Source organism: Rhinoderma darwinii, chromosome 4 (assembly GCF_050947455.1).
Source record: "Rhinoderma darwinii isolate aRhiDar2 chromosome 4, aRhiDar2.hap1, whole genome shotgun sequence".
Classification (NCBI taxonomy): Eukaryota; Metazoa; Chordata; class Amphibia; order Anura; family Rhinodermatidae; genus Rhinoderma; species Rhinoderma darwinii.
The window spans coordinates 13,103,495-13,118,374 of record NC_134690.1 but is presented as its reverse complement, the minus strand read 5'-3'; the positions used below and the strand labels follow the sequence as shown (position 1 = coordinate 13,118,374).

The 14,880-nt window shown below is 35.3% G+C and overlaps 1 pseudogene; it reads left to right on the top strand.

Moving 5' to 3' along the window:
* Nucleotides 1-14,880, top strand: part of LOC142760360 (angiopoietin-related protein 7-like) — a 46,195-nt pseudogene that overhangs the window by 10,806 nt on the left and 20,509 nt on the right.

Below are 14,880 nucleotides of genomic sequence, written 5' to 3'. Positions count from 1 at the left end.
AGCTGTTATTATATTACTTTATATATGGAGCTGTTATTATATTACTTTATATATAGAGCTGTTATTATATTACTTTATATATAGAGCTGTTATTATATTACTTTATATATAGAGCTGTTATTATATTACTTTATATATGGAGCTGTTATTATATTACTTTATATATAGAGCTGTTATTATATTACTTTATATATAGAGCTAATAATAATAATAATAATAATAATAATAATCTTTATTTATATAGCGCCAACATATTACGCAGCACTTTACAATTTAGAGGGAACATGAAACAAACAATATCAGACATTACATAGTGACAAAGTTCATTTACAATTCAAACCTGGGTAGTGAGGACCCTGCTCGCAAGAGCTTACAATCTATGAGGACATAAGGGAGACACAAAGTGTAACAGTGTTTGTTCTGTACAATAGTCCGGCCATTTTTATACACTTGCGGTGGTAACATAAAGCTGCATGAGCCGGTCACCAGCCACTATCCGTGTATGACGGACATGAAGAGAAGGAGTGTGAGGGAATCTTATTCTGATGACTAATCTAAATGGAGGGCCATGGAAAGGAGTCAGATTAGGGAATGTTATAGGCCTGTCTAAATAGATGTGTTTTCAGGGCACGTTTAAAACTGTGGATATTGGGAATTAATCTGATTGTCTGGGGTAGCACATTCCAGAGGACGGGTGCAGCACGAGAGAAATCTTGGAGACGGGAGTGGGAGGTTCGGATTATGGAGGATTTTAATCTAAGGTCGTTGGCAGAACGTAGAGTCCGAGTAGGGTGGTAGACAGAGATGAGGGAGGAGATGTAAGGAGGTGCAGCACTGTGGAGAGCTTTGTGGGTGAGAGTAATAAGTTTGAATTTTATTCGGAAGGGGATGGGCAACCAGTGCAGTGACTGGCACAGATTAGAGGCGTTGGTGTAGCGGTTGGTCATAAAGATGAGCCTGGCTGCTGCATTGAGGATAGATTGGAGAGGGGAGAGTTTAGTGAGGGGAAGACCGACTAGTAATGAGTTACAGTAGTCAAGACGAGAGTGAATCAGAGCAACAATGAGAGTTTTGGCAGTTTCCTCCGTAAGAAAAGAGCGGATTCTGGAGATGTTTTTGAGGTGAAAATGACAGGAGCGTGAAAGTGATTGTATGTGAGGAGTAAAGGAAAGATCTGAGTCAGAAATAACCCCGAGACAGCGGGCGTGCTGCTTAGGAGTTATGATAGTGCCACACACAGAGATGGAGACATCAGGTTTAGGGAGGTTAGTAGATGGTGGGAACACAAGGAGCTCAGTTTTAGAAAGATTCAGTTTCAGATAGAGAGAGGACATGATGTTAGAGACAGCGGACAGACAATAACTGGTGTTCTGTATTAGAGCAGGGGTGATGTCACGGGAAGAGGTATATAATTGGGTGTCATCAGCGTAGAGATGGTACTGGAAGCCAAATCTGCTGATGGTTTGTCCAATAGGAGCTGTGTAGAGAGAAAAGAGGAGCGGACCTAGGACTGATCCCTGAGGAACCCCGATATCAAGGGGAAGAGGAGAAGAGGTGGAACCAGCAAATGACACACTGAACGAGCGGTCAGAGAGATAGGAGGAAAACCAAGAGAGAGCCGCGTCCTTGAGGCCAATAGAGTGGAGCATGTTAAGTAGGAGTTTGTGGTCTACAGTGTCAAAGGCTGCAGAGAGATCCAAAAGAATCAGGAGAGAGGATTTACCGTCCGATTTAGCCGCCAAGAGATCATTTGAGACTTTAGTAAGGGCAGTTTCTGTGGAGTGTAGAGTGCGGAAACCAGATTGTAAGGGGTCAAGAATGGAGTTAGCAGAGAGATAGCGGATAAGGCGAGAGTAGACCAAGCGTTCCAGGAGTTTAGAGATGAAGGGCAGATTAGAGACTGGTCGGTAGTTGGCAGCGCTGGATGGGTCAAGTGTTGGTTTTTTCAATAATGGGTTTATAATGGCATGTTTAAAAGCGGAGGGAAAGATACCAGAGGAAAGAGAGAGGTTAAATATTTTAGTGAGGTGACTAGTGACAGCTGGGGAGAGGGACTGGAGGAGGTGTGAGGGGACAGGATCACTAGGGCAGGTAGTAGGACGAGAAGAAGAGAGGAGCCTCGAGACTTCTTCTTCAGTTAATGGGTCAAATGCTGAGAGTGAAGAAGAGGGAGTGCGGGGGGGAAGGGGATCGATGTTACTAGGGGACTGGGAGAGAATATCATGCCGGATGTTGTCAATTTTAACTTTAAAATAATTGGCCAGGTCTTCAGCACTGAGATCTGTGATTGGCGTCTGAACTTTAGGACTAAGGAGGGAGTGAAAAGTATCAAAGAGGCGTTTTGGATTATTAGATAGTGTGGAGATGAGAGAAGTGAAGTAGACTTGTTTGGCGCGGTGAAGGGCAGAGTTGTAAGTTTTGAGCATAAATTTGTAATGGAGGAAATCTGCATCCAAATGCGATTTTCTCCACAGTCGTTCGGCACATCTCAAGCACCGGTGAAGAAAGCGGGATTGAGGCGTGTGCCAGGGTTGTCGTCGTCTTTGTCGGGTGGTTCGGAGTGTAGTGGGGGCTGCTTCATCCAATGCATTTTTGAGAGTGTTGTTATAAAGTTTGGCAGCCAGATTGGGACAGGAGAGGGAAGAGATAGGGGACAATGAGGACTGTAGACTGTCTATGAGTTTCACAGTGTTAATGGCATGTAGATTTCTGTATGTCTGATACGTAGGGATGACCTGAGGAGGCAGAGAATATTTGATAGTAAAGGAGAGAAGATTGTGGTCAGAAAGCGGGAGAGGAGAGTTAATAAAGTCAGAAACTGAGCAGAGCCGGAAGAAGACCAGGTCAAGTGAATGCCCGTCTTCATGTGTAGGAGAGTTAGTAAGTTGTGACAGACCGAGGGACGAGGTTAAAGATAGAAACTGGGAGGCAGATGAGGAGATTGGGTTATCAATGGGGATGTTGAAGTCACCCATGATGAGAGTGGGTGTTTCAGAGGATAGAAATTGTGGAAGCCAGGCAGCAAAATGATCCAGGAATTGGCGGGGTGAGCCCGGTGGGCGGTAGACAACTGCCACTCGGAGGGGAAAAGGGTGAAAGAGTCTGAGGGTGTGGACTTCAAAAGAGGGAAATGTGAGTGAGGGGACCGGGGGAATGACCTGGAAAGTGCAGTGTGGGGAAAGAAGTATACCTACTCCTCCACCCTGCCTGTTCTCAGTTCTGGGGGCATGAGAGAACTGGAGACCACCATAAGCTAGAGCAGCAGGGGAAGCAGTGTCAGACAGGTGTAGCCATGTTTCTGTAAGAGCCAGAAGGTTGAGAGAGTTAGAAAGGAATAAGTCATGAATAAAGGTGAGTTTGTTGCACACGGACCGAGAGTTCCAGAGAGCACAGTTAAAAGAGACAGGAGAAGACATACAAGGAATGGCAAGAAGATTTGCAGGGTTTCTATGTGTGGCAGGTAAGTGGTTGAGCTTGGCAGAAGAAAAGGGAGGCCCAGGGTTGGGAGAGATGTCCCCTGCAGCTAGTAGCAGGAGAATGGAGAGAGACAGCAGATGGTTCTGTGATTTATGTGAGTGTTTTTTATGTTGGGCAGTGGGATGAGATGGGTTAAGTTGACTGAGGAAAGTGAATAGTGAATCGGAGCTGTACATGGGCGAGGCAAGGAGAGAGGGACTGATGTAGACTGTTTTTGGGCAAGTCTTAAATGGGCGATAGGATTGAAAACCAAGAGCAGCTATAATGATGAGAGCGGTGGCAAACATGTTTGTTTACAGATAGTTAGAAATCTAATATTGAGAGCGTGGGCTAGTTTGTCTGGTTTGGTAATGCAGCTTACCAGTCACTGACCCTGTGCAACTGCCATGTATAACTGCCAGGACACTTTGACAGTATGACACTTAGCCAGAGATGACTTCTGCCGTCGTGCCCCCCTGCACGAGTGCCTTCCCCATATGCTACATCTAAATTTATAGGGGAGTAGATGCTCAGATCTAGGCCTAATTAAGCTCGTTCAGCTATTAATCAAATCAACTAGACACATGAGGTGAAAAAGCTATGCAGAGATAAACAAACAAACTAGCAGGTCTGGATGATCATAAAACTTAACGACGATCAAACACTTTGACAAAACTTTGAGATAACATTAGACTATATAGCAAGACAGGAAAGCAGAGTACCATCAAATAAAAGTTTCAGCTTTTTGAAATGCAGCTACAGCAGGGATGAGGTTCATGCAGGAATGAAATGGATTATATACCTGTATGAAGAGAAGAGAGATGGATGTTAGATCTGTGCCATGTATAACTGCCAGGACACTTTGACAGTATGACACTTAGCCAGAGATTTTATATAGAGCTGTTATTATATTACTTTATATATAGAGCTGTTATTATATTACTTTATATATAGAGCTGTTATTATATTACTTTATATATAGAGCTGTTATTATACTACTTTATATATAGAGCTGTTATTATATTACTTTATATATAGAGCTGTTATTATATTACTTTATATATGGAGCTGTTATTATATTACTTTATATATAGAGCTGTTATTATATTACTTTATATATGGAGCTGTTATTATATTACTTTATATATAGAGCTGTTATTATATTACTTTATATATGGAGCTGTTATTATATTACTTTATATATAGAGCTGTTATTATATTACTTTATATATGGAGCTGTTATTATATTACTTTATATATAGAGCTGTTATTATATTACTTTATATATAGAGCTGTTATTATATTACTTTATATATAGAGCTGTTATTATATTACTTTATATATAGAGCTGTTATTATACTACTTTATATATAGAGCTGTTATTATATTACTTTATATATAGAGCTGTTATTATATTACTTTATATATGGAGCTGTTATTATATTACTTTATATATAGAGCTGTTATTATATTACTTTATATATGGAGCTGTTATTATATTACTTTATATATAGAGCTGTTATTATATTACTTTATATATGGAGCTGTTATTATATTACTTTATATATAGAGCTGTTATTATATTACTTTATATATGGAGCTGTTATTATATTACTTTATATATAGAGCTGTTATTATATTACTTTATATATAGAGCTGTTATTATATTACTTTATATATGGAGCTGTTATTATATTACTTTATATATAGAGCTGGTATTATATTACTTTATATATAGAGCTGTTATTATATTACTTTATATATAGAGCTGTTATTATATTACTTTATATATGGAGCTGTTATTATATTACTTTATATAGAGCTGTTATTATATTACTTTATATATGGAGCTGTTATTATATTACTTTATATATAGAGCTGTTATTATATTACTTTATATATGGAGCTGTTATTATATTACTTTATATATAGAGCTGGTATTATATTACTTTATATATGGAGCTGTTATTATATTACTTTATATATAGAGCTGTTATTATATTACTTTATATATGGAGCTGTTATTATATTACTTTATATATAGAGCTGTTATTATATTACTTTATATATAGAGCTGTTATTATATTACTTTATATAAAGAGCTGTTATTATATAACTTTATACATGGATCTGTTATTATATTACTTTATATATGGAGCTGTTATTATACTACTTTATATATAGAGCTGTTATTATATTACTTTATATATAGAGCTGTTATTATACTACTTTATATATAGAGCTGTTATTATATTACTTTATATATAGAGCTGTTATTATATTACTTTATATATGGAGCTGTTATTATATTACTTTATATATAGAGCTATTATTATATTACTTTATATATAGAGCTGGTATTATACTACTTTATATATGGAGCTGTTATTTTATTACTTTATATATAGAGCTGTTATATTACTTTATATATAGAGCTGGTATTATATTACTTTATATATAGAGCTGTTATTATATTACTTTATATATAGAGCTGTTATTATATTACTTTATATATATAGAGCTGTTATTATATTACTTTATATATAGAGCTGTTATTATATTACTTTATATATATAGAGCTGTTATTATACTACTTTATATATGGAGCTGTTATTTTATTACTTTATATATAGAGCTGTTATTATATTACTTTATATATAGAGCTGGTATTATACTACTTTATATATAGAGCTGTTATTATATAACTTTATATATAGAGCTGTTATTATCTTACTTTATATATAGAGCTGTTATTATATTACTTTATATATAGAGCTGTTATTATATTACTTTATATATAGAGCTGTTATTATATTACTTTATATATAGAGCTGTTATTATACTACTTTATATATAGAGCTGTTATTATCTTACTTTATATATAGAGCTGTTATTATATTACTTTATATATAGAGCTGTTATTATATTACTTTATATATAGAGCTGTTATTATATTACTTTATATATAGAGCTGTTATTATACTACTTTATATATAGAGCTGTTATTATATTACTTTATATATAGAGCTGTTATTATATTACTTTATATATGGAGCTGTTATTATATTACTTTATATATAGAGCTGTTATTATATTACTTTATATATGGAGCTGTTATTATATTACTTTATATATAGAGCTGTTATTATATTACTTTATATATGGAGCTGTTATTATATTACTTTATATATAGAGCTGTTATTATATTACTTTATATATGGAGCTGTTATTATATTACTTTATATATAGAGCTGTTATTATATTACTTTATATATAGAGCTGTTATTATATTACTTTATATATGGAGCTGTTATTATATTACTTTATATATAGAGCTGGTATTATATTACTTTATATATGGAGCTGTTATTATATTACTTTATATATAGAGCTGTTATTATATTACTTTATATATGGAGCTGTTATTATATTACTTTATATATAGAGCTGTTATTATATTACTTTATATAAAGAGCTGTTATTATATAACTTTATACATGGATCTGTTATTATATTACTTTATATATGGAGCTGTTATTATACTACTTTATATATAGAGCTGTTATTATATTACTTTATATATAGAGCTGTTATTATACTACTTTATATATAGAGCTGTTATTATATTACTTTATATATAGAGCTGTTATTATATTACTTTATATATGGAGCTGTTATTATATTACTTTATATATAGAGCTATTATTATATTACTTTATATATAGAGCTGGTATTATACTACTTTATATATGGAGCTGTTATTTTATTACTTTATATATAGAGCTGTTATTATATTACTTTATATATAGAGCTGGTATTATATTACTTTATATATAGAGCTGTTATTATATTACTTTATATATAGAGCTGTTATTATATTACTTTATATATATAGAGCTGTTATTATATTACTTTATATATAGAGCTGTTATTATATTACTTTATATATGGAGCTGTTATTATATTACTTTATATATAGAGCTGTTATTATATTACTTTATATATAGAGCTTTTATTATATTACTTTATATATAGAGCTGTTATTATATTACTTTATATATAGAGCTGTTATTATATTACTTTATATATAGAGCTGTTATTATACTGCTTTATATATGGAGCTGTTATTATATTACTTTATATATAGAGCTATTATTATATTACTTTATATATAGAGTTGGTATTATATTACTTTATATATAGAGCTGTTATTATATTACTTTATATATATAGAGCTATTATTATATTACTTTATATATAGAGCTGTTATTATATTACTTTATATATAGAGCTGGTATTATATTACTTTATATATGGAGCTGTTATTATATTACTTTATATATGGAGCTGTTATTATATTACTTTATATAGAGAGCTGTTATTATATTACTTTATATATGGAGCTGTTATTATATTACTTTATATATAGAGCTGTTATTATATTACTTTATATATAGAGCTGTTATTATATTACTTTATATATGGAGCTGTTATTATATTACTTTATATATAGAGCTGTTATTATATTACTTTATATATAGAGCTGTTATTATATTACTTTATATATGGAGCTGTTATTATATTACTTTATATATAGAGCTGTTATTATATTACTTTATATATAGAGCTGTTATTATATTACTTTATATATGGAGCTGTTATATTACTTTATATATAGAGCTGTTATTATATTACTTTATATATGGAGCTGTTATTATATTACTTTATATATAGAGCTGTTATTATATTACTTTATATATAGAGCTGTTATTATATTACTTTATATATGGAGCTGTTATATTACTTTATATATAGAGCTGTTATTATATTACTTTATATATAGAGCTGTTATTATATTACTTTATATATAGAGCTGTTATTATATTACTTTATATATAGAGCTGTTATTATATTACTTTATATATGGAGCTGTTATTATATTACTTTATATACAGAGCTGTTATTATATTACTTTATATATAGAGCTGTTATTATATTACTTTATATATAGAGCTGTTATTATATTACTTTATATATGGAGCTGTTATTATATTACTTTATATATAGAGCTGTTATTATATTACTTTATATATACAGCTGTTATTATATTACTTTATATATGGAGCTGTTATTATATTACTTTATATATAGAGCTGTTATTATATTACTTTATATATAGAGCTGTTATTATATTACTTTATATATGGAGCTGTTATTATATTACTTTATATATAGAGCTGTTATTATATTACTTTATATATAGAGCTGTTATTATATTACTTTATATATGGAGCTGTTATTATATTACTTTATATATAGAGCTGTTATTATATTACTTTATATATAGAGCTGTTATTATATTACTTTATATATAGAGCTGTTATTATATTACTTTATATATGGAGCTGTTATTATATTACTTTATATATAGAGCTGTTATTATATTACTTTATATATGGAGCTGTTATTATACTACTTTATATATAGAGCTGTTATTATATTACTTTATATATAGAGCTGTTATTATACTACTTTATATATGGAGCTGTTATTATATTACTTTATATATAGAGCTGTTATTATATTACTTTATATATAGAGCTGTTATTATATTACTTTATATATGGAGCTGTTATTATACTACTTTATATACAGAGCTGTTATTATATTACTTTATATATAGAGCTGTTATTATATTACTTTATATATAGAGCTGTTATTATATTACTTTATATATAGAGCTGTTATTATACTACTTTATATATAGAGCTGTTATTATACTACTTTATATATAGAGCTGGTATTATATTACTTTATATATGGAGCTGTTATTATATTACTTTATATATAGAGCTGTTATTATACTACTTTATATATAGAGCTGGTATTATATTACTTTATATATAGAGCTGTTATTATACTACTTTATATATAGAGCTGTTATTATACTACTTTATATATGGAGCTGTTATTATACTACTTTATATATAGAGCTGTTATTATACTACTTTATATATAGAGCTGTTATTATATTACTTTATATATATGGAGCTGTTATTATATTACTTTATATATAGAGCTGTTATTATATTACTTTATATATAGAGCTGCTATTATCTCACTTTATATATATAGAGCTGTTATTATACTACTTTAGGCACGTAACCTGTCCCTGATGGTGGATGGAGCCACGTTGAATTTGTAATTATACAAATTTATATATGGAGCTATTATTATATTACTTTATATATGGGTCTATTATTATACTACTTTTTATATAGCATTGTTATACTACTTTATATATAGAGCTGTTATTTGAGCACTGTATGTTGGTATTTGTTGAGCCCATCCATCAACTGATATATTACTATCTCACTGATAACCAAGGTTTTCGTTCCGTTAAATTGTAAAAATGACTGCCTGATTTGAACGATTAAAATAAATTTATTATGATATTCTTAAAAATGGGCCCTTAGAGCCAAATTAACAGGCTCAATCATTAGGTCAGCTATTATATATATATGCTGAATCCCAACGATTGACTGGTAATAGCGCCGTACCACGCTACACCTTGCGCTATGTTGCGCTCGTCCGGCTCTTAAAGCCACGTACAATACTCTGGTCAGCAATAGGGTCAAAACCTCCAAGGTTTGGTCGCAAGCCCCCTATTACGAGATCACTGACCAGTATACTTCTCAAAGTTAGATTGTTAGTTGTAATATTCTATCGTTAATCCTACGCGTTTCAGAACCACCGTTACTGGTGGAACCTCTTCAGGGATTATTAGTGTTAAACGATAATTTTTGATTTAAATGCCGGAGCGCACGGTTGTGTGCATTAATGAACCTCCCGGCCCGTGCACGATCAAGATACAATGGTCGCACACGAGCCGGCGAGGTGCCGGTCTTTTAAGCGGCTAGGGCCCGCCCCCCATATTGACATGCCCCCGGCGTACCACCAATCCACATCCGACACGTCACTCAGGACCTGTCAGGATTGTGGCACGCCTTCAATTTTCGGCAGCCAATAGGGTATATGTAAGACGACTAGCGTCCCTAGTAACGCTGGAGATCCAAAAGCGGATCCAATGCTTCAATGGGGAGTATTAAACTGTGAGTGGATGCAATGTCCTAAGTAGAGGACAATGCGCCGAACAACCGGCCCAAAAACCCCCATTACTACCAGATTGCAGAGTGAACACAGTGCATGGCATAAGCTCGTCTGGCCGACACCACAGTTGCGTCTCGTTGCTATGACGACCACAGGACGCACACATATCACTGGGTAGGTTACAAGCATGCAACACTACTCCTCAAACGAAATCGAGATGTTTAAACCTCCACAGACATCTACACGGGTTACTAGGGTGTACTTAATACTATATCAAGATGGTACATAGCCATAGTACGAGGTAAAGACAGCTACCCATACTCACAAACCATGTATCCTTACAGTGTTCTATCTCTCCCTGGATTATAGATGACCCCTTCTCGTGTCTACTAAAGGGGACATACTAAACCAGCTTGTATTTCAAGGGTACATGGTTGTGGATGACAAAACGATGTCATAGAAAACACGCATACGAAATTTGTTCGTTCATACCCAGGGGAGCAGTGGTGCGCAGTCGAAAAATCCACTGTGCTTCCTTTTGAAGGATAATTTTATTAATATTCCCTCCTCTCATAGTGGGTCTCACGTATTCAACACCTTGGAATCTCAGAGAGGAACTATCCCCATTATGAAATTCCCAAACGTGACGCGATATCGGGGTATCCTCCTTCCTTCTGCAGTCCCCTATATGATCCCGTATCCTCCTCCTGAACTCTCTGATAGTTTTGCCAACATACTGTTTTCCACATATACAGGTAATCATATAGACAATGCCCTTAGTCCGACAGTTGATATACGTTCTGTTCTCAAAAATCCTTCCCGTACTCATACTCTTGAAAGTCGTGCCACATTGAATAGAGGCACACGCCTTACATGATCCACATCTATACGTCCCTTTGAGGTTACCATTGAGCCACGTAGTAGAGGGGTCCTGTCTACCCATATGGCTATGTACCACATAATCCTTGATATTCCTACCCCTCCTGAACGTAATCAAGGGAGAATGTCCCACCAAATCTCCAATATCTGGATCAGCCTCAAGGATCCCCCAATAACATTGGAGGATTTCCCTGATCTCCGAACTAGCTGAGTCAAATGTGCCAATGACTCTGATGATATTGTCATCACTTTGCTTTGGTCTGGGATTCAATAAATCATCACGGTTACATCCTAGGGCGTTCTGATAAGCCCCTCTTAGAATGTGTCTCGGGTATCCTCTATTAATAAATCTGTTTTCCAGTTCACATGCCGATATTTTGAAATCAGATACAGTGGAACAGTTTCGTCGTGCCCTCAAGTATTGACCCTTTGGTATTCCCCGTTTTAAATTCATAGGGTGACAGCTCTCCCACCTAAGTAAGCTATTTGTGGCCGTTTCTTTACGAAACATGTTGGTATGAATATTTCCACCCGCGGATTTCGATATCACTATATCCAAAAAAGTAATTTTATTCACACTAATTTCTGATGTGAAAAACAAACCTTTATCATTAACATTCAGTATGGCCACAAATTTCTCAAACTCCACCTGGGTCCCTTTCCATAATATTAAAATGTCATCGATGAATCTTATCCATAGTATGATATGCGATACCCATTGTTCCATTTTTTCACAAAAAACACATAACTCCTCCCACCAACCCAGGTATAAGTTCGCATACGTGGGTGCACAAGGGCTCCCCATCGCGACTCCCCTGAGTTGGTGGTAATATTTCTGGTCAAATAGAAAGAAATTGTGCTCAAGGATATATTTAAGGAGCGAGATAACAAATTCATTATGAGCTGCAAATTGGGTTCCTTTCCCCCTAAGGAAATGTTGAATGGCAAGACAACCCTGATCATGTGGGATAGAGCTATACAGTGCCTCAACATCTAAGGAGGCCAGTAAAACGTCCTGTTCACATCTAATACCATCCAACTTCCTTAGAGCATCCATCGTATCCCTGATATATGATGGGAGTGACACCACAAATGGTCTCAAAATCCTGTCAATATACAGGCTAGCATTTTGTGACAGACTGTTGATGCCCGAGACGATCGGTCTACCCTTTAATGGCTCCAGTCCTTTATGGATTTTTGGCAAACTATAAAAGGTAGCAATTTGGGGAAAATCAATCAGCATGAAGCTCATCTCCTTCTCACTAATAAGGTCCAAAGTTTTTGCAGGACCTAAAATCCCCTTCAATTGGTTTTTGAAAATCATCGTCGGATCTGTTTCTAGCACCCTATAACACTGTTTGTCTTGCAGTATTTTATAACACATCGCCTTGTACTTGATCCGGTCCATGACCACAGTATTCCCACCCTTATCAGATGGTTTGATAATAATACTGTCATCATTTTCCAGCGATCTAAGTCCTGCCATTTCCTCTCTGGTTGTATTAAATCGGCCACATTTAGATTTGTCTAGTGACCGAAGTTGATCCTCCACCACCTTAATGAACACATCGATCGGGGTATTATCGTTGAGAGGCGCGAATTTACTAGAAGGAACCCTTAGATCCGTGAATGGACCTTTTCCTTCCTCCCTTTGGCCTTCCTCCCATAACCCCTCCAACAGTCTGAGATCAGGAAGATCATCCTCCACTAAACCTAGCTCAAGACACTTGCGTCTATCATGTGTCCTAAAAAATTTTTGGGCCGGTTGTTCGGCGCATTGTCCTCTACTTAGGACATTGCATCCACTCACAGTTTAATACTCCCCATTGAAGCATTGGATCCGCTTTTGGATCTCCAGCGTTACTAGGGACGCTAGTCGTCTTACATATACCCTATTGGCTGCCGAAAATTGAAGGCGTGCCACAATCCTGACAGGTCCTGAGTGACGTGTCGGATGTGGATTGGTGGTACGCCGGGGGCATGTCAATATGGGGGGCGGGCCCTAGCCGCTTAAAAGACCGGCACCTCGCCGGCTCGTGTGCGACCATTGTATCTTGATCGTGCACGGGCCGGGAGGTTCATTAATGCACACAACCGTGCGCTCCGGCATTTAAATCAAAAATTATCGTTTAACACTAATAATCCCTGAAGAGGTTCCACCAGTAACGGTGGTTCTGAAACGCGTAGGATTAACGATAGAATATTACAACTAACAATCTAACTTTGAGAAGTATACTGGTCAGTGATCTCGTAATAGGGGGCTTGCGACCAAACCTTGGAGGTTTTGACCCTATTGCTGACCAGAGTATTGTACGTGGCTTTAAGAGCCGGACGAGCGCAACATAGCGCAAGGTGTAGCGTGGTACGGCGCTATTACCAGTCAATCGTTGGGATTCAGCATATATATATAATAGCTGACCTAATGATTGAGCCTGTTAATTTGGCTCTAAGGGCCCATTTTTAAGAATATCATAATAAATTTATTTTAATCGTTCAAATCAGGCAGTCATTTTTACCATCCATCAACTGCAGCATTTGTGTACTCTCACGACTTATGTCATCTCTTCGTATTGCACTTTATTGAATGTGCTATCTCCTCCATCGGATACGATCTTTTCTCCCTGTGTCGCTCTCTCATTGGTGGCTGGGATCCGGCCCCCGTCCTCGTCGCTGGTGACGTGCCTGCTGTCTGATCTACGTGACCGGGTCTTCCTGACGCGGTCATGTGCTTCGGACTCCAGCTCGTCGCTGCTGGCGCCGACGTGGGCGCGGCTTCTCTAGCCTCCTTGAAACAGCGACCTGTAACCATACAGGGCACCCAGCCTTATCATCTAGCATATACATCAGGTGCATTAAACCTAGCCTATTGGTCTGCTCCCACATAAAGGGTCTATGACTTCAACCTAACACCACCCCCAGATGAAGGCATTAGCGCCGAAACGAGCGTTGGGGTGGATCCCAGCTGTGATTGTCCGGTCTTTACACTATGGGTATGTCAAACCTCCATACTATGGCTTACTTACTGATTTAACATACCTTTCTCCTGTTTTACTCTTGTCTGTGCATGTTTATTCTTTCTGCATGCAGAATATATTTATGGTGTTTGGCATATATTGCACCCTACTAAGACACTAGCCATTGATTGCAACTTTTTGTGAACTAGGAATAATGTATTCTTTGACCTTTACTGCATGTAATTATATCTGATTTGGTTACCTAAATCAAATACTTTAGATATCCTCATTGGTTGCACTGGCTTCATCAGGGCATTCACACATACTGTATGCATTATTAGCGTTTATTTGGACAATTTCTTGCTGAGCATCCTTGTTTTTACTGTTGGCCTATGGATTCTTTTTACTATTGTATGACTTATATGTGTTAATAAAGAATTTTTGTACTTTTCCATTACCTTTTGTTTTCTCAGCATCTTTT